Here is a 24,413-nt window from a genome sequence, read left to right as displayed (position 1 = left end):
CCCAGGTGGCAGTTTCACCATAAAATGCTGATAATGATATTAACTAAAGAAGTTATGAAATATAAGGGTCATCATAAGCTTAGCGAAAAGTCATGTTGTCGGGGGTAGAACCCAGGTTCTTAAACACGACAGGCAAACACCTTACCATGGAGAGACACAACTAAATTGGGGATTATAATTTAGTAAAGATACTTAACTTTTGACAGTAATGTCAATTTATATTTATGATAAAACTAGACAGTCTGAAAGCAATAGACTTGGATGTCTTTTTAAAAAAATCAAAAAAATTAAAAACTGGTGTATAAAACATATTTAAAAGAAATACCACACACAAAAGAAAAAAATGAATATTTTTATGTTTTTAAAATTAATCTTTCAAGAGATGTGGGAAAAGCACTTCCCCAAATATAAAGTGAAGTTGCTCTGAGGGTGTGTGTCAACGGCACTCTGACCTCCCACTCTGAACTACATTACCCATAGCTACACAGTGAAAACATGGAAAACTGTTACAGTTCTATGGTCTATGAGCACATGCTCCCTGAAGCATGTCCTAGTATGACCTTGACCTTGTGATGGTCTCTGTGACTGGTCTCTTGGTAAGAAGCATGGCCAACTGAAAGGAAAGCTCTGGAGGGGATCGACACCGTCAAACATTAGCCCAGTGCTGGGTGTGTCCTGGCTGTTTGGTTAACATTAGTCACTGCCATTCCAACTGTGAAATAAGAGCTGCTCCCATTGGAGGAGGGGTGACATAGACCCTGCTGAAGGTGGATGCCCTAGCATTTCAGTGACTTTAAGGCAAGAGTCCCAGTGAAAGAATTTCCAAGAACTCTCCACAAGAAGGGGAATAAACCAAGGATTATTTTTTTTTTAAGTTGCAGCAGATGGAGATGCGTACAGAGATCTATCGCTGGCCAAAATACAGAGAATAACTGGTGGTGGGGCTAGACCCAGGATGCCACGACACAATCCTTACACGTAATGCTCAGAGAACTGCAAGACGGGGAAGAAAGATACTGAGCGCCACAGGGCAAGGATGCTCGCCGCTGGACGGCATCTTCTCGGCTAGACCCAGGATGCCACGACACAATCCTTACACGTAATGCTCAGAGAACTGCAAGACGGGGAAGAAAGATACTGAGCGCCACAGGGCAAGGATGCTTGCCGCTGGACAGCATCTTCTCGGCACACCAGGGAAGCTGCGCTCGTGAAATCTCAACCATATGGCTGCCTAAGCAAGACCTACGTGATGAAAACACCAGTTGACCTGCCAGCGTGGGTGGGGGACGTTTCACGAGGCCCTGCCCCAGAAGAAGAGCTCTAGGCAATCAATGGCACAATTAGCTTTTTTCAGGGACAAAATAACCCCATTAGCTTATCCAATCCCAGGTGGTCAGACCTAAAACACATGTACATTGAACAACAATACATGGACTCAATAGGTCTCGTATATGTGTAATAAGAATGAATAAAGAAGAGGGGGTCATAAATTTGAGAGGAAGTAGGAGGGGTCATGGAAGGAGTTTGAGGCAAGGAGGGATGGGTAGAGATAATGTAATTACAGTAGGTATACGTGAAATTCTCAAAAAAATGTGTTTATGCTGAGTGTGAGGTATTTTTGAAGTTAAAAAGATTCCATTGAGCTGGAGACATGGTTCAGAGGTTAAGGGAAGTTGTTGCTCTTATAGAGGACCCAGGTTCAACTCCCCAGTACCCACAACTCTGTAACTACAGTTCCAAAAGTTTCGATGCCCTCTTCTGACCTCCATGGGTACTAGGCATGCATACGTACACATAAATACATTCAGGTAAAACACTCCCAAATATTAAATAATAAAATAAATGCATTCAAAGCATTAAAACATTTTTGAGAGACGGCGCAGAGAATAAGAACACTTGCTGCTCTTACAGAGGACCCAGGTTCGCTTCCCAGCACCCACATGGTGTCTCAAAGCCATTCACATCTCCAGTTCTAGGAGACCCAACAACTCATGACCTCCACGGGCACCAGACACACACGCTGCCCATACATACATGCAGGCAAAACATTCACGCACAGAAAATAAATCTAAAAACATCCATTTTCAAATGCCATCACTGTATCATAGGACACCACAACTAGAGTCTCTGCAGAAAGGAAAACGGGGAAGTAAATGTTCTCAGGAAAGACAAACAGCCGGAATGTTCCAGAATGGAGTCTGAGCGACCTTTCCTTGGAATATTGCTGCTGCTAGGGAGTTCTCTAGCACGTAGTGGGGGACTTCACTTAAAGTAGCTCACAGGTTGACCTGATTGATAGCAACTGTATAATGCAGAAACTCACAAATGCCCCTGTATATGAGACCACAAAACCCCTGACCATCAGCTTACGTCATTCACACAGCCCTCTTTCCATACAGGGGCAAACACGTGGGGCCACGCTGAGGGAAGTGGGCGGGACGACCACTTTCTCCTGCATCCCATCGCCGGCCCTCTATCCTCATTCGCCTTTGCTTCCCTTTTCTCGTTCATGCGTCCCTGTGTCTTGTCCCGTCCTTCCCCCACCCCCATCTTAGGCTCCCATTTACTATCTCTGATTTCCAACTGCAATGGCCTTGGTTAATCAGTACCCAGAGGAACAAGTGGGAATCGAGCTATGTGGCTGTCTGAGGGCTACTTGCTTTTAGTGCTTGTTGAAACAATTTCTTCCCGTATGGTCATACACGGTTCATGATCAGTAAAGGGAAGAGAGGTCGGCTATGAGAACCTGAAATGTCCGCTATGAGAACCTGAAATGTCCGTTTATCTACAAACCAGTTCTGAAGGTCAAATGAGCATGCTGTTTGGAACAAACAACTTGCTTTGCTTACTTCTGCGGCTACGAAAGTCACAGACAGGAGGAAGGGAAGAGAGGGGCAGGGAGAAGCATTTCCCAGTCTATACAACTTACGTAGGCAGTAAAAGTTGAGACAACTGCCTGTATCAACAGTTCTAGAAAGTAAAGAAATAAGGAAGACCACCACGAAATATCCACTTAGTAGATGGGTGGAAGGAAGCAGAAAACATGGTTCACTGCGTGGTAAGAAATGAGTGGTTTGTCAGGGTTCTAGAAACAGGTGTTGGGGTTGATAGCCAGCATGACTCATGAGTTCTCTGCTTTCACAGTGCGCGCCTGGAGTTAATATTTCAGCCAAAAGCCTACCGCACAGATAAAAAACACCCCTGATTTGAGCTAATCATTTATTCTCAAGCTCACATGGACGGACATGTTGGGTGCTCTGAGTCACATGTGAATAGACTTTCAAGGGACAAGCACTATGCTAGTCTCAGAAGCTATTTTTAGAAAGCACAGGCTAGCTCATGCTATCCAGGGTCAGAAAAGGCAATTTGCTCACTGATTTCTTCTTTTTCCAAATCCCCATTTTATGGCAAAGTAAGAATGAGAACCCACAATGGCCCAAACAGTTTATCCCTTGTAAATCAATGCTAGTGAAAACCAGAAGAGGGGTGGGCCTGGTAAACCCTGTCCCAAAGACAACCTTAACAGATTTAACACTAACTGATTTGGAATTTGGACATGGACTCCCCGTGCCAAGTGTCCCGATGATGTTGAAAGTCTAACTGAATCTTGCTCTAACAGAGGAGCCTGAAACTGTGGGTTGCATAAACGCAGCTCTGCTGTTATCTCAAGCCCCACAGAGAGCAGGCAGCTCACTGCGGACCTTTGATACTAGGAGGGGCAGTGTACACAGCCACGAGTTTCTTCCTCCTCAAAATTCTGCCCAGGAAGGTGCCAGGTGGACTTCACATTTTATACCGGAAGCACACATAGGTTCTGTCCACAGGAAAACGGGACCAGGGAAACTTCTGGAAACACAGCTTGCCCACAGTTTTGTTGGTAGACTAGTTTATAGTTTCTCTGATGCGGCCTGAAGAACGATTGATTTCTGTGCAAAAGGTGCAGCCATCCGCCGACAGCTCTCTGCCCCTGGCCACACTGAGTACGTCCTCTCTCGTTCCTTCCGCTGTCAAATGTATATCCTCAGGCCACTCACACACAGCTGTGCACAAAACATGCTTCACATACTACCAGCTTCTGCTGTGATTTTCCTGGGAATTTCATCAGACAAAAACGCTGCTAGTTACGTGTGTGAGCTGTTTCCCCAACTCTTCTCTCATCGAGCTGTGGGGCGAGGAGCCTCTATTAAAAGTAACGCAGATGAATGTTGAATGCGAACGTAAAGCCATCGGAGTAACTTACTTCTGGCTGGCACATGCCGTCACCCAAGATTTGGTGGAATTAAAAAGTACTTATTTACAAAGAATCCTGGCCCTAATTTTACACTATATACAAAAACTAATTTAACAGAGGCCAAAGGTCTAAATCTAAGGCACCAAACTAAAAAAGAAAATGGAAGGAAAGGTTATGGACTTGACATAGAACCATGGCTAGCAAAAGAAGAAAGAGATAAACTTCATCAAAGTTTAAAAAATTGAGCCAGGCATGGTGGTGTGTTGGGAGATTCCTGTAATCCCAGCCTGGGAGGCCGAGGTAGGAGGATCAGGTGTAGGCCAGCCTGGGCTACAAGATACTGTTTCCACATAAATTAATAAAATAAACGCTTTAAAACTTTAGCTGTGCTGTGGTCGCACATGCCTGCGGTGGCCTCTGAGTTCGAGGCCAGTTTGGTCAACAGTTCGAGCTCCAGGACAGCCAAGGCTACACAGAAAAACGTGTCTCGAAAAACAAAACAAACAAACAAACAAACAAAAAAAAACCCCAGAAAACTCCAACCAATAAATAAAGAAAGGAAGGAAGAAAATAACCACCAAAACAACAAAAACAAAAAACAAAACAAAATAAAAACCTAACAGAAACAAAAAAAAACCCAAAACCCAAAACCATTAAAACTCTATTGGACTGTAACTCAGTGTCAGATCACCTGCCTGGCATTGCAAAGGCCCTGGGTTCCATTCCTAGTACTGACTACAAAAAAAAAAAAAACAAAAACCAAAAAACCATCAAATCTTGTTAATCAAGTAACACCATAAACAGAAACAAAAGGCGCCCCACGGTGCAGGAGAAAAATATGTGCAAATCATCTTCTGGTAAAGAACTAGTGCCCAGAATCCACAAAGAACCACAAACTTAGCCAAAGCCAGCAGGCAATGGATGGGGGACTTGAACACACATTTCTTCAGATACAACAGATGCATGAAAAGACTGAGCATCATTGTTAGGGATGAGAGAATCAAAGCCGTCTGACACACCATTTTATACTCATTATAATGGCAGTCAAACAAACCCTCACACTATATCCAGTTAAGAGGACAAACTGAACCTCTTTGCACAATGTTGGTGACAATGTAAAATCATGGTGGAAAATACATTGGTGCTTCAGGAAAAACAAAACCTATAAGGACTTCTAACCCACCAATCCCATTGCTAGATGTCAATCCCAAATAAAGGCAGGACTGAGAGATGTTCGCGGGAGTCCCATTTACAGCAGCCCCAAACCAGAAGCAACCCAGATGTCTGCTGATGAATGAAAGATGAACATTGGTCTGTGTCTTACAATAGAATAATAGTCAGTCTTACAAAGAAATGAACATTCTATGAACCTTGAAGACATGCTTTGTGAAGTAAGCTGGTACAAAAGAACAAAATGTCATGAACTGGAAAGTCTGAAAAAGGCCACTTTTTTTTTTGGTTTTTCGAGACAGGGTTTCTCCGTAGCTTTTGGTTCCTGTCCTGGAAATAGCTCTTGTAGCCCAGGCTGGCCTCGAACTCACAGAGATCCGCCTGCCTCTGCCCTCTGCCTCCCAAGTGCTGGGATTAAAGGCGTGCGCCACCACCGCCCGGCTAAAGCCACTTTTTTTTTTTTTTTTTTTTTTTTTTTTTGGTTTTTCTAGACAGAGTTTCTCTGTGGTTTTGGAGCCTGTCCTGGAACTAGCTCTTGTAGACCAGGTTGGGCTCGAACTCATAGAGATTCGCCTACCCTTGTCTCCCAAGTGCTAGGATTAAAGGAGTGTGCCACCACTGCCCAGCACAAGAAGGCCAATTTACAGAGGGTATGAGGATAGCTCCAAAATCACAAATACTGTCACACTGAATCTTCTGTCTGCCTTGTACAGAGAGCCTTCCTAGTGTACCAGGCATTGAACGATGTCAAAAAACTGACGGCTGCAGGCTGTGGTGGTGCCTACCAGTAACCCCAGTACTTGCCTGGTGGAGGCAGGAGGATCAAGGGTTCAAAGTTATCTTAAGCAACAAGAGACTGTCTCAAAAATATACAAACAAAGAAGCAAAGCAAGAAGAAAAGAAAGGGGGGAGAAAGAGAGGAGGGAGGGAGGGAAGGAAGGTAAAGAAGGGAGGGAGGGAAGATGGAAAGAGGAAGGGAGGGAGGGAGGAAGGAAGGAAGAAAATGTTAATGCCCTCTGAGAAGTCAGAAGCAGACAGTAAACAGCCTGAATGACCCTCTGTCTCTTCCAACAGGCAGACAGAAGATGTGTCCTCTCAAGCCACAAAGATGTGACATGTACAAAGAAATAAGAATCTGTAGCATAGCCTCAGAGTGACCCACCGTCACGTGTAATGCATCACTAATTCACCGTGTAAACACACATCAGGCCTATGGTGACTAACAGCAGATGTCCCGTTTGACAGGAAAGGAAACTGTGTTCTTACTTAAGAAGGAAAGGATTCCAGGAAGTGCACTCACTAAATGTCACCAATTCAACTGCTCCTGGAATGCAGGCTAATACGGGTAGCTTGCTTGGAGTTTCTCTATTCAGTTCTTGAAGAGTCCTTTGAGACAAATCCTAAAGGGTTGAAGGAAAAAAGATGTTAGAAAATGTTTTGTTTTGCTTTATTTCAATGTCAGTTTCACACGTGCCTGGAAATCAAGGAGGCTTTCTTCAGAAAATAAACTGTCACTGTTCCAGTTACTCAAGAAACCATTATTCTTGAAACCATATTCTCGAGAAACCAAGAAATATAACTCATTATCTGACCCTGGAAGAAGTGGGGAATTGCGACAGGAGCGTTACCAATTTCTTTCACGTGGTGTGTTTTGACCTTTGGAGTAGCTATGACAGAGACCTGCCTACTGCTTAGGGAGAGTACAGAGGCAGCGCGAGACTCAAAGAGACACGCCTCCTGATAGACACGCCTCCTGATAGACACACACCAAGCTGGTGCCTTGCCCCTGCTCTGTGGCGCAGTACTGTCCCCATTAACAAACTATCACTCCTGCCCGACTGCATCCCATAGCGGGTCCGCACAACCACGGAAACAAGGTGCTCGTGATCCACCTCCAAAGAGAGCGGTGCTTACTCTGTCCTGAAGTCAGCCAAGACTTTCGAGGATGTTTCCTTTCAAGGCGAGGGTTGTGAGAAATGAGAAGTACTAGTTCTGGTTTTAGGTTAATCGTGGGAGCCAAAAGTACAAAAATATTCAAGTGAAGGGAACATAAAGTTCCAGTTAAATTGTTCAAGACACACAGATACATCAGATAAAAGGATCACAGTATATCTTTCCTTTACTCCATACCTGGAGATACACCCTACCCAGCCTTTACAACTACCGACAGACCACTCAAGCTACCGGAAGATCCAAACGGCTTATGGCCACATTTCTAAGGGCAGTATGGCGCCACAGCTGTAACCCTAGCTGGAAGCTAGGTGAGACTTTTAACTCCATTATGAGCATATCCTGGTGTATGTGTGTTCTGAGACAGACTGAGGCATGCTATCTATCCCAGAATGGCCTGAAATGTGCAATCCTCCTGCCTCTGCATCTAAAGCACAGGGATTGCAGGCACAAGTCACCACTGCCTTGACCCGCCATTGTCTTCACCTCCATGCAAAGCCCTGCACTTGTGTGCAGTGCAAAATACAGCTGAATTTTAGGTTTAAAGAGCTGGTTTTGCCACTGTTGTTTGTTTTGGGTTGCAATGTGCATTCTTCCCCCCAAAATTTAGCTAAATAAAGAAACAAAACCTAGAAAACAAGAGCCAGGGGATTCATGGGGACATTGGAGAACCTTCACAGCTCTGCAGCAGAGCACAGTTTGGACCCTTCTGGATTGACTGGCCACTGAAGTCAGTTAAAACGCAAATTTGTTTAGCCACATCTCTATTGGAATGGCTGGTCTTCTGGAGGAACCATGGCTTTATGAGAACACAAGCGACAACCTCAGCCGGACCCCAAGTCAAATCTGCATCAACAAGGGTTTTCTCAAAGAGGAAAAGGCCACGCTGAAATTGGAGGGTAGCTGATGTTTAACATGTAACCTCTCGATGCAGTCTTTACCCTCCTGAAAAACATGGCCCCGGGTGTTGCACGATGGATAACAACCAATTCAACATCCCAGTTTGATAAAACCTTGGAAATTAAAGTGCAAATTATAAGCCCTGTCTTAAGTTAGCTGCAGTGTCAAGACAACAGAATAAAATGTGGACTCCAAAGCCAAGCTCTTCTGAGATCTTTCACCGGTAATATTTATGAAGCCCAGATATCTGCACAGAACTTTGAGGGTTCCCATTTCCATAATAGTCAAAGGTCTCTCTTAGCAAGGCAAAATCTCGGAAGTGGACACATAAACTCTGTAATCTGAAAGCAAACTATTAATGAATACTGAAACTTGCGGTTCACAGTTTTATGCTGTGCTGTAGGGAAAGAAGGCTCGCTGAGGGGCGGGTCATAGCTGTTTAAGTCAGAAAACCCCTTAAAGTATAACATGTAGGCTCAATTGTATACTTCCAGAAAATTCAGACTTTCTACAATGAATCTAAATAGGATTTATTTCATAAAAACTTCAGTATTTGCTATTCTGATTGCTCACAAAGATCTTCAAATAAAACCCACAAGCTTGGCTTTATACATCCATCGACCTTCCTTCCTTCCTTCCTTCCTTCCTTCCTTCCTTCCTTCCTTCCTTCCTTCCTTCCTTCCTTCCTTCCTTCCTCTTTCTGGAGTGAGAATCAGAGCTGCTTGGGGCTCCCAGCAAACGAGGTGGGATCTTCGGCTGATGCCGATGTCACCATTTTTGCTGTCTACCCTGACTTCATTTCAGCTCATATTCTTTCTGTGTTTGGTCAGAGTACACATAGCTTGTTGGTTTTGGTGGCAGTGGTTAGTTGGATTTTGTTTTGGAGACAGGTTATTACACCATATGCCGGGCCTGGCATCCATAATAAACCCTCTGCCTTGTACTCATGAATGTGAAAAAATATATAGATATAAAATATAATTATAGATATGAACCACTGTGCCTGGATGCCACACTGGGTTTCTTTCTTTAAGTATTGTTATTATTATTAATTATTGTTACTATTGCTACTATCATCTGGGCGTGTGTGTATATGATGTACCTATGTGTGGTTCTTTGTAGAGTTCTCTCATTCCACTTCCATGTAAGGTCTATGATTTGAACTCCAGCAGGCAGGCTTGCAGCAGTCAGCAAGAACAGTTATCTGCGGAGCTACAGCAAAGTCCCATAGAGTAAAGCAAAAACGACAAAAAAACAAAAGAAAAAACCCAAACAAACAAACAAACAAAAACTTTACAACTGTTCTTTTCCTTTAAAATTAAAACTTCTCTTTAAGGGGTTTCATTCTTATATTTTCATTTTATGAGTTTGTTGCAGTAAATAAGGGCAAAATGCTCATGCAGTTCTCAAAGAGGCAGAAGAGGGTCCGGAACTTTGAGAGCTCCAGTCAGAGATGGTCATGGGTGGTCACATGGTGCTGGGACCTGACTCCATGTCCTCTACAAAAGCATTAGATGATGAGCCGTCTCTCCACCCCTGTGCATGTGGGTCTTTAAAGTCGTTTCAAATTCACTGTTTGGAATGAGGCACGATACACTAATATTCAAACAAACCAACCAATCTTACAAACTAATACACTTTTTAAAAACAACTTAGTCTAAAGTCAAGACCTGCACTGTGCTGCTTCAACCCTCAGCCGTAAGCTGAGGCTAAAACTAAATTCCCCATCCCTCTTCTCCACCAGCTTCTAGAGACACACACTCAGGAGGGTGCAAGTGTGAGCAGAGGCCAAGGAACGACTAAGGAGCTCCTGAGCATAGAGGGAGAAATGGGGGAGGATAAGAGAACATTGTGGAGAAAGGGATGGGAGGAACAGAGTGGAGAGAGACAGCAGAGAGCAGTGTGTGTGTGTAGTGGGGGGGGGGGGGTAAGAATCAAGCCAAACCAGGTATGGATTATGTCATAAAGAAATATGCTACTTTATCTAGTAATTAAAATGAATTAGTAGCAATCACTTATGTCTTTCATTTTGTAAGACTGGGGTAGCTTATGTACCCCACGTTAGTCTCAAACTTAGGACAAAGCTCAAGACAACCTGGAAGGCCTGACACTCTGGCCTTAGCTCCCAGTACTGTGTTTATAGGTGTGTGCTACTGCCAGGCAGGAATACTTTTTATGGGAAACAGATTCCGTCTTAAGATAAATCACTTGCCCACTCTCGAGGAGGAAGTACATGGATTTAAAGCTACCAGGAAACGGTGCTAGTCAGCCACCAGATTTCTGCCGGCCACTGGGCTTCTTGCACTGCTGGACCTCAATGGTCCAGGTCTCTGTCTTCTTGGGTGTTTCCTGAACTTGAGTATCATTACATGAATTAAAGCTATTACATTTGGAAGCATACTGCAAACGGCCAGCCCCTAGCTTCCATAGCCTCCTGGACGGCCTTTATCCTGCTTGCTGCTGCCCACTATGAATCCAGCTCTCACAGCAGACGGTGGCCTTTAAACCCACACCACTCGGTCCCATCAGCCTCTTGGTGCTATCTTTAGAATAAAGTCGATATCTTCCCAAGATGCAAAGAGCCTCTCTCCTCACCCAGCTTCATGTCATGCCTCAGTTTCCCTTACAGGTCATTCCTGGTGCTTCAGGTCTCCTCAGACCCTCTCTGCCTGGCCAGGCTGAACTTCAACTTCCCTCCTCCAGTGGAGCAGATTGGGGAGGCTCCCGAGATTTGTGCCCACGGTGTTATCTAACACTCTTCCCGACACATAGGAAATTGCCACACTGAAGGACAAACACGGCAGAATTTTGGCATATGGTTTAAGCTTACAGTAATTGTTAGAACCATGCTCATCTTCAGCTAAGTTAAAACTTTACCAGGGCAGAGTCTGGTCTGACTCACATCCAGGTCCAGCAGGTGTTCAATTACCGGGAGATGTCACTGTGACTTTTTTAAATGCTAAGTACTTAATATTGTTACTGGCAGTGAAAAATCATGTTTTAATCCAAAAGCCACTATATTTGATAATAATAAAGAAACAGAATGAATTTTTACATCTGGCGTTTTTGCAAAATTTGAAATCAGTAAATAGAACAATTTTGTAATGCATATCCCCCAAGGATAAAATTCAACCTATCCGTATGGCGTTATTTAAGTCTCAAATGTTTCTCACTGCTTGGAAGCACGAAAAGAGCTTGCTAGGGAAACTAGAGGCTTGGAGTTAGCAATTAGCTAAGAAAACACAGCCTCCGAAGAGTGGTAGAGCTGGACCGGGCATTTTAAAGCGCCCTTCTGCCTGATAGTTAGAAGAACATCTCCTGAGACCTCCCACATCACCTTATCCAATATACACGTCTGTGTCTACTTTTCCTGAAATGAAGAAACCCAGGGGAAGGCAAGCTGGGGTGGGATGGAGGGTGGGCAAGGCTAAGTCAGCAGCTAGGAGCCAATGCCACAGCAGCTAGGAGCCAATGACACAGCAGCAGCTCAGTCCTTGAATCCTCATTGTACATCAGGCATTGTGTTAAGCATCCCTTGTGTGACATCATCTTACTTGTTGCTACAATAAGGAAGCAAGAACTATGCTCCTACTCTTTGAGGAGACAGAGAATCAGCACAGAGAGGCTGACCAAAGACTATGGCAACACTGAGATTCAAACACGGAGGGATCATCAGTGTTTCCCCAAAGGCTCACATGTGAGAGGATTGGGGGGTGGTTAGTAAGAGGTAGGACCTCATGGGGAATCTTGGACCACTGCTTGAGAGTGCCCTGACGGAGATGGTGGGGTCCTAGGCCCTATCTTTATACTTCCTGGTTATGAGGGAAGCAGCTTGGATCCACCATGTCATGCGTCCTCATCACAGGCCCAAATCAACAGGGCCTGTCAATCATGAACTCTAACCTCTAAAAGACCAAGGCAAGATAATCCATTCCTCTTTCTGTAAAGGTGGGCCTCACCCTGTAGTCCAGGTTGACCCAAATCTTGGCCATCTTGCCTCAGTTTTCAGAGTGCTGGAATTACACCTCTTGTTCCCTAAATTCTTTTTTTTTTTTTTTCCTGAGACAGGGTTTCTCTGTGTAACAGTCCTAGCTGTCCTGGAACTAGCTCTTGTAGACCAGACTGGCCTTGAACTCACAGAAATCTCCCTGCCTCTGCCTCCCAAGTGCTGGGATTAAAGACTTGCACCACATCACCTGGCTTATTCCCTAAATTCTTAAAATGCCATCACATTTTGGAAATATGTTGAGAAAAAGATCCCATGAAATAATTAAGTGGTTGGTGTCTACAACTTCACTTTTTACTTCTTGGCTAATAGTCCCTAATCAGACATCTCTTACTTGTTAACGTTTTACAAAAGGACCCATCTTTTGAAGACCGAGAAAACGAACATGTTAAATTTACAGCACAGAAATAGAAATTAAACAGACTAGTGGATCTCTATGGTCAGCTCATAGGTGGTGAGAGTGTCACCTCCCACCTCCTTCATCTTTGCACGCTGACATCTGACCCTTTTTACAACATGCACCTTGTACCAGTGAAACCTAAGGCACCAGCTAGTTACTTATTAAACGTGGGGGCCAAAGGCTGACTTGTCCAGATTACACTGTTAACCGCCCAGACCGGCCCGTGCGCAGGACTGGAAGCGAGCAATCCATAGCTGTGAAATTCTGTCGTATTGGCAGAATTCAGCTCCAAACTGCAGCAATCTGTGTCTGACCTCTGATCTGAGAGGTTCATCTGAACCTTCGGACCTCAGCTTGCGGTTGAGAAACCTCGAGAGGATGGTTACCAAGTATTAGCAAAGCCAGGTAAATAGTTAACACTGTAACTGTTGCTGGCCCTGCCCCCAAGCCTGATCCCTGAAAGATCAGTGAGAACACAGCCGAGTAACTGAAGGGAACATTGAGAGCGAGCTTCAAAAAAACATAGCATTTCCAGCGAACCTTGTAAAAAGTAGGATATTTTATAATGAAAACCTCTTTAAATAAATACATTGAACCAAGAAAAGGGGAATCTGGGGCCAGAAAGAAGGCTCCTTTCGCAGAGCACTTGCTTCACAACCCTGACATCTGGCTGATCTCCAGAGCCCTGGAGGCAGGAGAGAACCAACGCCATTGAAGTTGTCCTCTGATGTATACGGGGCACCATGGCATGAACACACACACACACACACACCTTTAATATCCAGTGATAAGCACACTAGTATTCTCTTTACAAATTAGACAAAATAACACATACTAAATGCTTTGTAATGTAATGTTCTTATTGAACGGCACAATGCCTCAGCCTATTTTGGATTAATGCACTATCAGGTTACAAAATACAAACCCATTTTGAGCCACTTTCCGAACAAAGTAGTCGTGGAAAACCAGTTACAAATATTACAGACAAGTTTACCTTTGACACTGACAATATAGTAGCCATGAAAAAGGCTGACACGAAGGGCTGATGAGCGGACTCGCGGGCACTCTGTGCCCCTACTGACTGATCGTAGTGAAGAGCTTCTTCCCATGACAGTGGAGGAGGGCTCATTACGACCAGAAAGATGTTCTTGATGGTTAGCTTTCACTTTAAGTGCTATCCAAATTGCTTCATTTTTAGGTAGAAAGGTGAAAAAGAATTCTGCCTTTCTAGTTGTGATTAATATTAGAAAGGACCACATAAAGTATTAGAAAAAATTAAAGTAAAAAAAGCATAGCGTCTACAGTTAAATAATTTCATTTCTTAAACTTATGTGACAGTTTGAAAAAAAGTGACTCCATCAAGAGGAAATATCACTGGTACATTTTTATATATTATCATAATGCTAATTCCTAATTTATGTTTAGTTATCGTATTTTCTTCTCTAAAGACTGAGACAAATTATTGCTTATACTATATGGTTTAAATTGCCAACTATAAATATATATTTATGAAAACCTAGATTTTTATCAAGTATATGAAATAAAAAAACCTGTAAAACTAAAGAATGTTTTTCAAATCCCACCCATAACTAGAAAGCTGGAGTCTTACCAACAGTAAGGCAAATGAGGTAGTGTTTAAGATTCTTAAGAACTTAAGATGTATATACCCCGTTAATTAAAACAAAGCCCAAACAGATTGTTTGGTAAACATAATAATAAATCGCCTTACGTGACCACAACCACCTTCTTCATATCTCAGTGAAAATAAATAAGGTTTCCCTACCTTTCCAGTCTTGAAATCTGGACGCACAGGCTCATTGTAGCCACAGCCAGGCTTCAGTAACCTTTGTCCCTAACTCCAGGAGCAACGTGACTCTGCTCTACCTGGTTCCTGGTTCTTCACTGGCCAATGGGTTTGGGCTTTGGGAGTCATTTGCTAAGAACACTTGGAGTGAGTTTGAAGGCGGGGCTCAGAAGGCGGGGAGGGGTCACAGCTGTCACGTGGAAATGCTTAATAACCATATGGATATTAGTGCAAAACCTACTCCCGACCAAGAGGAAACTGGGGAAAGTCCGAGGCGACAGAAACACTGGCATTTCATAGAAAAGAAATTTAACTGAAAGATTTCACCCAAGCTCCAATCACGACTAAAAGGAAACCAATGATTTTCTTTCCAGTCACCCTTCGGAGAATCGAGTGTGTGTGTGTGTGTGTGTGTGTGTGTGTGTGTGTGTGTGTGTGTGTGTGCCTGTGCCCTTGCTCCACTTCATATAAATAAGAGACATAGTAATTCCTACCTCACTCGGGGCGCTGTGAGAATTAAATAAATAAATACGTTTAAGTGAGCAGACACTGTCTCAGGGACACTGGACAAGGTACACACAGTTCGAATCCCAGAACTTGGGAAGCTGACGTAAGAGGCTCAACGTTTCAAGGCCAGTCAGCTTTATCTAGCAAGGCTGCCACAAAGTCTTAGTGAAAGAGGCTTCTGGGAAATGCTGTATTTTTAGCAAACATTGCTTTCCCTCTACCCCGCCTTTATCTTATCTCAGGTAGATAACCTGGGATACTGGGCATTTTATCTCAGCCGATCACTACCAAAAATCATATTTATAAATGTGATAGAAAAAGAAGCAAAAATCCCACGTGAACTAAACCCTCATTTTATTTTGTTATTAATTTGAATCTGAAATAGAGTGACCGCTGAGACAAGTAATGGGGACACAGAAAGACAAAGAGCTGTTGAAACGAGCCCCTCCGTCTAGAGGGGCCAAGAGAGGGAGCTACAAAAATCCAAACTCCCTCTGCAAGTGGAGTTAGGACATCAGAGGAGGAGGGAGGGGAGAAACTGAGAGGGCTCCTGGCACCCATGTGACACCCAGCACTCTCCAAACGTGGACGAAGGTGAGCTCCAATAAAGAAATGAAAACCCGTCTCTTTTCCTAATGCAGACTTTGGGCATAGAGCAGTGGCCCTGATATGAGCGCAGCACCCTCGGGGCCCTGGGTTGAGTCCCCAGAGGTGAGCAGGGAAGCTGGGTGCCGGGCAGTGCTCTCAGCAAGGCCAGCACTGGGAAGGTGGTGGAGTCAGGAGTTCAAGGCCAGCCTGAGGTCAGGAGGCCACCAACTAAGTTCTGACTGCAGGTTTTCCCTTAGAGGTTACTGTGTCTTTGTCCAGTTTACTGCATTTACGACAGTTTTGAAGTGGACAGTGTCAGAGATCAAAAGTCCAGGGGGACAAGTCTGCGTTCAGTTTATTCTTCTATCCCTATTTTATAAAGGAAATTTTATTGCTCCTATATAAGGCGATCAATACTGAGAAAGATTAGTGACTTAATAAAAGGTCAAGATCTTCATGCTCAGGTGAGTACACGGGCGCACAAAGTGGACTCACGGTTTTTTCTTTTGTTTGTTTTTTTCATTTTTGTTTAGCGGGGAGAGGTCACAAGGGTGGGGGGCAGGCCTGGGAAGACTGAGAAGTGAGAACGATTGGAGTACATAGTATGAAATTCCCAAATAGTCAACGAAAATATTACAAAAAAATAATAAAGTCAAAATTCAAAACAAATCTAAGATTACAAAATGTCAGCTATTACATGAAACCAAATTTCTAGGCTAACCAAAATGGAAAACCAAAGGTTCCTTAGTTAGTAAATCAGTATTTTAAAAAATATATATTTTAAACAAAATTTTTAACAACAAATAGGACTGAGAAATTTGACTTTTATTTTCTTAACACTTATTTACTTGGGGTGTCTCGTGTGCCTCAGTGGGCATGCAGAGGTCAGAGGACAAATCATAGGAGTCAACTATTTCCTTCTACCGTGTGGGTCCCAGGATTTAAACTCAGGTTAGCAGGCTTGGTGGCAGGCACGTTTACTCACTGAGACTTAGACTCAGAATTTGCTTTTATGTAAGAGCACCTTGGGGTCAGACAGATGGCTTAGCAGTTAAGGGCACTTGTCCGTGTAGAAGACCAGGGCTAAATTCTCAGCATCCACAAGAAGGCTCACAACCCTACTTCCAGCTCCAGAGGATCTGATGCTCCCTTCTGGCTGCTGTGAGCATTGCACGCACGTGCTATGAAATACATACACTGCAAAACACATTTAAACATAAATGAAAATAAATACATCTTTAAAAAATAGTATACCATGTAAGAAAAAGTCCTGTGCTTACAGGGTGTTTGGAACATTAGATTGTATTTCATGTTTGGAGAGGTTTTTAAAAAGCGAGAATGCGCATATTTATGAGTAAGCACGTTAAAATAAACACTAACTCTAAAATACAAAACTTTGGGAAAAACATTTAAGGATGGCAAGTTTGAAGGTAGGGCGGGGCCTGAGTCAACCTGGAGCGCTTTCTCAGCATGTGCAGGGCGCTGGCTTTCAGAAATAAAAGAGCTAGTTAGGCGGTGGGACCAAGTGGTTCTCACAGAATACTTAAAAGCAGCAATTATGACGCCAATTATAGTCTGCCTTCAACACGAAAATAAGCCAAATCCTCGTGCTGACTCTGAACAAAGTGGCTTTAATAAACTCAAACAATATGGGGGGGGGCAGAAAAAGGCAGAAGTTAGCCCTCTCATTCTTTTTTTTTAATTTTTCTTTTAATATTTATTTATTTATTATGTATACAATCTTCTGTCTGTGTGTATGCCTGCAGGCCAGAAGAGGGCACCAGACCCCATTACAGATGGTTGTGAGCCACCATGTGGCTGCTGGGAATTGAACTCAGGACCTTTGGAAGAGCAGGCAATGCTCTTAACCTCTGAGCCATCTCTCCAGCTCCTAGCCCCCTCATTCTTGTGAGCATTGCCCTCCTGCTCCACGCAGCCCTCCAGGTGAGAAAATGCATTAAAAACATGCAAGGGTCTCTCAGAGGCCATGGTATTGCGAGCCAGTCCGGATCCAATTGGCTTGCAGCAAGCAGTTAGGCCCTGTCTGAAGAAGTGGACTTCAGTGCCACAAAGCACTTTGGCTTTAGAGTCTAAATAGGAGGGAACCATACAAACGTGTGCCAAAGCCCTAGGGTGGATGGACCTGGTTGTGGAGAGGAAAGAAACAAAACGGAGCCTAGACTGGGGAAGGGAGGCAGAGACATGCTATAAAGTTACATGGGTTATTTTTATTTGTTTCAGGCTTTTTAAAATTCATTATGGGGTGTACATGTATGATACATGGGTGTGTCGTGTGGCGGGGGATTGTGAGGGGACAAATTTATTGAACTTATTCTCTCTGTGACGTTTATGTGGATCCTGGGACTTGAACTTGGGCCGGCAGGCTTGGTGGCAAGCGCTTTAGCCTTTGTTGTTTCTCTGAGACTGGGTTTAATATATCTAAAGCTGTCTCCAGACTGTCTGTGTGGCTGAAGATGAACTCCTGATGCCTCTCTCTCTGTTTTCCAAGCGCTAGGACATAGGTGTGTGCTCTCTCTCTGTCTTCCAAGCGCTAGGACATAGGTGTGTGCTCTCTCTCTGTCTTCCAAGTGCTAGGACATAGGTGTGTGCTCTCTCTCTGTCTTCCAAGCGCTAGGACATAGGTGTGTGCTCTCTCTCTGTCTTCCAAGTGCTAGGACATAGGTGTGTGCTCTCTCTCTGTCTTCCAAGCTCTAGGACATAGGTGTGTGTTCTCTCTCTGTCCTCCAAGCGCTAGGACATAGGTGTGTGCTCTCTCTCTGTCTTCCAAGGGCTAGGACATAGATGTGCGCTCTCTATCTCTATCTCTCTCTCTCTCTCTCTCTCTCTCTCTCTCTCTCTCTCTCTCTCTCTCTCTCTCTTCCAAGCTCTAGGACATAGGTGTGTGCTCTCTCTCTGTCTTCCAAGGGCTAGGACATAGATGTGCGCTCTCTATCTCTATCTCTCTCTCTCTCTCTCTCTCTCTCTCTCTCTCTCTCTCTCTTCCAAGCTCTAGGACATAGGTGTGTGTTCTCTCTCTGTCTTCCAAGCTCTAGGACATAGGTGTGTGCTCTCTCTCTGTCTTCCAAGCTCTAGGACATAGATGTGTGTTCTCTCTCTGTCTTCCAAGCTCTAGGACATAGGTGTGTGTTCTCTCTCTGTCCTCCAAGCGCTAGGACATAGGTGTGTGTTCTCTCTCTGTCCTCCAAGCTCTAGGACATAGGTGTGTGTTCTCTCTCTGTCTTCCTAGCTCTAGGACATAGGTGTGTGCTCTCTCTCTGTCCTCCAAGCGCTAGGACATAGGTGTGTGTTCTCTCTCTGTCTTCCAAGCTCTAGGACATAGGTGTGTGTTCTCTCTCTGTCTTCCTAGCTCTAGGACATAGGTGTGTGTTCTCTCTCTGTCCTCCAAGCGCTAGGACATAGGTGTGTGTTCTCTCTCTGTCTTCCAAGCTCTAGGACATAGGTGTGTGTTCTCTCTCTGCCCTCCAAGCGCTAGGACATAGGTGTGTGCCACCACATCCAGTTGCTGAGGACTGAACACGGGGCTTTCTGCAATTCCCAGCCCTTCAAGGACTGTTTGAAATACAGGAGGTATCTGATCAGGCCAAATCAAACCCTACAAAGACAGAATGATTTTTAAATTTTAACCCATCTATGGGTTTAAAGAGGACCAATATAAAGACCTTGCCAGTAGGTATTTGCTTTTACATACAATGCTAATATACTGTTTCTAGAAAGACATTTGGCAATATTTAATTACTTTTGGTAGGGTGGCATGGATGTGTGGAGATCAAGGGATAACTTGCAGAAGTAAGTTCTCGTCTTCCACCCTGAGGTTTCCAGGGGTCTCAGGACATCAAGCTTGGTGGCCTGCGCCTTTAGCCACTAGGCCACCTACCTCATCAGTCCACTGGTGTAACACACAGCATTGACGTAGTACCCTGCACCAAACACTGGCACTGAAGCCACAAAGCTGTGTTAATAGTGCTAGCAGCAGTTGGTCACGAAGCTAATTACAACCCGTAGGAAAGGAGAAGGAATATCCAGAAGTTCCCACAGACGGGAATGAACAAAGGCCCCATAGTATTCTTCCCTAAGTTAAACACTGAACTAAAGCACAGAATGCGGTATATGCCGGAGTAAAGCCCTGAGGTATCTCAGCTTCAAATTTAAAAATGGGGGTCAGGAGGTTAGCTCAGTGGCATGGTGCTGGCCTAGCACGGTCAACGCCCTGGTTTAGAGCCTCAGCACACCAAGGTTAAAAACCGACTGACCTACTAACCAACCAACCAAACAAACAAACAAACAAACAAACAAACAAACAAAAGCACAGAGGTGAGCTTTAGTCCCAAAGACAATTCTCTAAACTATTTCATTGCACTGCGTGGATTTACGAAAACTTAAACCCAAGCCGGGCATGGTAGCTGTTCTAGTTCGCTCTCTGGTGCTGTGATAAACACCACAGCCAAAACTAACTTGGGGAGGGAAGGGTTTGTTTGGCTTACACTTCTGCATCACAGTCCATTACTGAGGGAAGCCTGAGGGTGGGGGTGGAGGCAAGAACTCAAGTAGAATCCGGAAGCGGGATCTGAAGAAGGGACCACGGAGGGATGCTACTTACTGGGATGCTTTCGGTGCTTACTTGCTCAGCCTACTTTCTTATACAAGCCAGGACCACCAGCCCAGAAGTGGCACCAGCCACGCTGGGTTGAGTTTTCCACATCATCGGGGTGATGTGAATGAGACTGGCCCCCGCAGGCTCGTAGATTTGAATAATGTTCAATCCCCAGTTGGTGGAACTGTTTAGGGAGAATTAGGTGTGGTCTTGGGAGACCGTGTGGCCTCGGGAAATAGTGGTCATTTCAGGGTGGATTTTGAGGTTTCAAAAGCCCACACCATTCCCAGTTAGCTCTCTCTTCTCTCTTCTCCGCTCTCCTCATACTGTGGATTAGATGCCAGCTCTCAGCCACTGTTCTGGCACCATGCTTGCCCACGTGGCTCCCGCCATACTCCCTGCCATGATCGTGAAAATGAACTGACAGCCCTCAGAAACTGTAAGCCCCCAATTAAATGCTTTTTTTTGTAAGTTGCCTTGGCCATGGTGTCTCCTCACAGCAAGAGAAAATAATAACTTAAGATAGTCATTAATTAAGAAAAGGCCCCCAGAGACATGTATGTCCACAGGCCAATCTGATGGAGGCGATTCCTACATTGAGGTTTCCTCTTCTCAGGTAACTCGAGTTTATGCCGAATGGACAAAAATCTAACCAACACAGTAGCACATCCCTGGAGTCTAAGTTCTTGTAGGGTGAGGACAGGAGCATCAGGAGTTCAAGGCCATCCTGGGCTACAAAGGGAGTCAAAGTCAGCCTGGGCTACATGAGACTCGATCTCAAAATCTGACCAAAACAAACCAAGCGAAAAATGTCCAAACTTAAGATTGATTTTAAAATTTAAAAAAAAAGATATTGACTTCTTTAAAGGGTAAAACAGGGATTGATAACAACTCCATCCACAGAGTTCTTTCAGTCTGACTGGAAGAAATAATTCTAGGTACTGGGGCTATCGCAGTGAGCAAAACACCAAAATCCCACTCTTACGAACCTTATAACGTCATGGGGAAACAGCGAACGAGGTCATCAGTAGCATGATAGACAGTTCAGTTGGGCTGTGCAAGGCCAGGAGAAGACACAGCAGGGAAAGAGAGCAGGGGTGGAGACCAAGTCCTCAGACATACGTGGGAAAGAATATGTACGAGTGTGTGCCAGGCCTAGTGACCCCAGCACTTGGGGAGGAAGGAGGATTGCTACAAGTTTGAAGCAAGCCTGGGTTATACAGTGAGCATCAAAATGAAAGTGTGAGGTCCTGTCTCAAAAACAGGAACAATAACACCGAGCGCATAACGTGAAACTATCACAGCATGCATTAATCCTCTCATGGGATGCGCTGTTCATCCAAGCAGATGTCATTTAGTTAGCGCACACTCGGATACTCGTGGTTTACATGGACACGTGAGGCCGCAGCCACTGTGAATATGGTAGGAGCGGTACCTGTTACTAGGAGAGAGAATCCAGGCAGCTGGAGCGGTGGGCCAGAGTGCAGTACACTCACTTTTGATTTTTTTATTCTGAATTTAGTCTTTCAGAAAGGAAATCCCACCCTCCAAATTGAAACCCATCTTTATCCATGTATCAGGCTTCATGAAACTGGTGGTTTTTCACCTTGAAAATAATGGATTCTTTGGCTTATGACTGGGCTTTTGAAACGGGGCATGCTCTATGTGACCCAGGCTGGCCTCCACTCACCAATCCCCTGTTGCGTCACCCCGAGTGGCGGGATCACATGTGTATTCACCGAACCCGGGTACATTTTAATTTTACCTGAAGGTTTCAGAATAAGGAACAATCCAGATACCCTCGCTGTTTTTCTTGTGGTAACAGCGTGGTCATTGTTTGGCTGCGGGACGAGAATGAAACTGCATGCATTTTAAAGCCATTCCCCGAAAGCACAGAGCAGCTCCGGCTGCGGACTCTCAGACAACAGAGCTTCAGCGTCAGCTGGTGAGTTCAGAGGGGCATGGCCAGCCTTATACAGAGAAGGCCAAGTACAGGAGACCTAAATTAGACTTTCTTTTTCACTGAGTACCATTTTCATAATTTATGGACCCTGCCCCTCAGCTTGTTTCAGATTTGTTTAGGAAAATCCATTTCCTGCTGCTGTTCGCCGCTGTTTCACCCTGGATGGGTGATCGGATAAGCAAGAGCGGCGGAGCGGCTTAGCGTCTCAGCCAGGCAGTAAAGGAACAACGTGGGTGGTGACCGAGATGAAGCAGCCAATGGAATCACAACTCCAGACTTGGTAGCTACCTGTGGTGTCAGCTTCTCATTGGCTTGTGTTAGTGTAGTGCCATTAAGTTAGGGACAGCTAGGCAATAGTAGACATTTAGCCGCTGCCAACTTTGGGTTTAATGTCTAACCCCCACAATGGTAGTGACTGTCCTATTCTATAAATAGAACACACGAAAGGAGTTAGAAGCGTTGCTCAATGCCTCCCAGTTGTAGGTGGCAGACAGAGAACTCTCACGCAGTCAACAAGACCCCAGAACCTAGGCTTTGGTCCTAGAACCACTAAGCCGCATGGACTCCATCACAGCGGAGTGAGAGGACAATGGGGCCAAGTCCTCTGTGTGCCGCTTGTTCTCTGACGCAGTCTGTACGGGGAAGTCTGCAGGTCCACTCAGCATTAGCAACGGTCGTTCATACCCAGACTCCTGCAATGGGGTTGGTAACGATCTAACCTGCTGCTTCCAGAAAACAGAAAGAGAAGGGCAAGCAGATCATGAGCCTCACGTGGAAGAAAACAGTAAAGATCAAAGTGGAAGTAAAGGTGGTTTAGAAAAGCAAAAAAAGCTGGGCTCTGAGGCACAGGCCTGTAATTCCAGCACTCTGGAGGTGAAGGCAAGGACTTTTGGGAGTTAAAGGGCACCCTGGGCATAACAGCAAGTACCAGGCCAACCAAGGATACCCAGTAAGACCTTATCAACCCCAAACGTCAAGCTCCAGGTGAAGGCCACGTGTCCACGAATATAGCACAGCAGAGACAGAATTTGATGGGTGGGAAACAAGAAAAAAAGGTGGCACAAGGTTGGGTGGGTAGCGAAGGAGGGGAGGATCTGGGAGGAGTGGGGAGGGGGACGAGTCCTGAGTCCAGTCAAGACTCACACAAAATTGTCAAACATCTAAAAAACACAAAGATGAAAAAACTATGAAATTAACAAAATTCAAAAGTTAGTGGGTTTTTTTTTTAAGTTTTTGTTTTGTTTTGAAATAACAACATTGACAGACCTGTAGCTAAAATGACAAGAGAGAAAATTCAGCCTACAAGTGTATGCCAGTAAATTCAATAACCTGAAATTAAGAACCTAGGACATCTGGAGATGTTCTGAGAGACGGCTCAGCAGGTGGGATAGCTTGCCGCTCTTCTGGAAGACTCAAGTTCGGCTCCCAGAACCCATAACAAGCAGCTCACAAGCCCCCTGCAATTTCAGCTCCAGATCTCTCCCCTCATCTGGCATCTCCAGACACCTGAGATTAGCCAGGGTCCCGCTCCAGCTGCCTGCTGCTGGCCGCTCTGCAATCATGCACTCTTCTTCTAGAACCATAAATCAAAATAAACTCTTCCTTAAGTTGCCTTTGGTTTCAATACCATCACAGTGAAAAGTAACTCTTACAAGGCAGGCGGATCTAGAGCTCAAGGCCAGTTTAAGCAACGTGAGACCATCAACCCAACAAAGAGGGCTGGCATGGTGGCTGAATGGGCAAAAGGCCTGGCACCCTGTGTTTGTTCCCAGAACCCATCTTTAGCTCTTTAGCTTGTCCTCTGACTTACACGCGCGCGCACACACACCACACACACACACACAAATTTAAAAATATCAAAGTCAAACCAATTTTTAAAAAGTATTATGCACCATGACCAAGCATGATTTATCCCATGGGTTTACCAGATGAAAAACATCAACCAATGAAAAAACACAATAGCAAAGATAGAACTACAGTATTATCTAACCAGACATGGAGAAGCATGATACAATCAACAAACTTTCATAACTCAAACAATCAGTAAACTACAACAGAGGAAACTTCTGCCATCTGATTAAAAACAAAATAAAATCTTACAACCCACAGTTTCATTATAAAAGACTCACCCCACCTCCCCAAGATCAGGAACAAGATGAGAAAAATGCATTTTATTCCACACTGTACTGGATGCCCCAACCAAGGCAGTTAGGCAAAGACAAGAAACACAGGTTCTATCCAGAGGAAACGCAGAAGTAAAACTACAGATAGATGATGTGCCC

The 24,413-nt window shown here is 44.5% G+C and overlaps 1 protein-coding gene across 10 annotated transcripts in view; it reads right to left on the bottom strand.

Moving 5' to 3' along the window:
• The window catches only part of Rbm47 (RNA binding motif protein 47), a 135,533-nt gene that overhangs the window by 21,140 nt on the left and 89,980 nt on the right, over positions 1–24,413 (bottom strand). For 6 of the 10 annotated variants that reach the window (XM_075943318.1, XM_075943319.1, XM_075943322.1 and 3 more), the window contains one exon: positions 6,702–6,801. The gene's annotated coding sequence lies outside the window, so the exon portion shown is untranslated. Of the gene's footprint in view, positions 1–6,667; positions 6,802–14,440; positions 14,559–24,413 lie in introns of those variants that run through there. The other 4 variants (XM_075943328.1, XM_075943321.1, XM_075943326.1 and 1 more) reach the window with 3 other exon arrangements.

The sequence above is a fragment of the Microtus pennsylvanicus genome, chromosome 12, assembly GCF_037038515.1.
Source record: "Microtus pennsylvanicus isolate mMicPen1 chromosome 12, mMicPen1.hap1, whole genome shotgun sequence".
NCBI classification, from domain to species: Eukaryota; Metazoa; Chordata; class Mammalia; order Rodentia; family Cricetidae; genus Microtus; species Microtus pennsylvanicus.
Note: the sequence above shows the minus strand (reverse complement) of the source record. Positions and strands in the feature narration are given on the sequence as shown.